Genomic DNA, 983 nt, shown 5'->3' with positions numbered 1-983 from the left:
TTATTGCACCTGAACATCTGCCACATACAAAAACTAACTTCCTAGTTAACCTGCCTTTGATATTGCTGCACCTCTTATGTGTCCATAGCTTGCACAGGGTACATCTTATAGAGTTTCGACCTACACCTTTTCTACAGATCGAGCAGGGCCATCTAACTGAAGGGGTTTGTGTTTTATTAGGACTTTGGTTTTAGCTAGGTTGACTCTAAGGCCCTTCGATTCTAGTCCTTGCTTCCACACCTGAAACTTCTCCTCTAGTTCTGATAGTGACTCAGCAATTAGTGCAAGGTCATCAGCAAAGAGGAGCTCCCAGAAGCATCCTGTCTTGAATTCCTCTGTTATCACCTGGAGGACTATGATAAATAGGAGGGGACTGAGAACAGAACCTTATATATACACACATACATATATATACACTTACATACATACATATATACATACATACATACGTACATACATACATACATACATACATACATATATACATACATACATGCATACATTCATATACCATGATCGAAAGGCTCCAACTTCCAATATTCAGAGTTGCTTGTTTCCTATCATCAGCTGGTAAAATTAGCATGGTTTTATTTTGAATATCCACTGCACTGTCTGAATATTTTTTGAAATATGAAATGAAAGCTTGAAGGAAACACTAATCATTAGATTCATTCATTTAAAAATCTTTGTGAATGACATGTGCAAAAACGGCTGCTTCAAGCTCATATTTTTTATCATTTCTGGTTCTCATGTTAATATCGTTATAAACATCATAAACTCCATAGAAGCAAAGTCATGAAATTGCATTGCTTTGTAAGCAACATTCCAAATTAATACTTTTAATTAATCTTAATTAATGTTTTTTAAAAACAATGACTGTGCATGCAGGTGTTCATTTTGGATTTGTGTGTGCAGATGCATACATATATACGTATGTACACTAATAAACCCATGTATATACACAAAATTATATATTTTTGTAT

This window comes from Octopus bimaculoides, chromosome 16, assembly GCF_001194135.2.
Source record: "Octopus bimaculoides isolate UCB-OBI-ISO-001 chromosome 16, ASM119413v2, whole genome shotgun sequence".
Taxonomy (NCBI): Eukaryota; Metazoa; Mollusca; class Cephalopoda; order Octopoda; family Octopodidae; genus Octopus; species Octopus bimaculoides.
The sequence above is the reverse complement of the archived record's forward strand: the minus strand, read 5'-3'. Positions refer to the sequence as shown.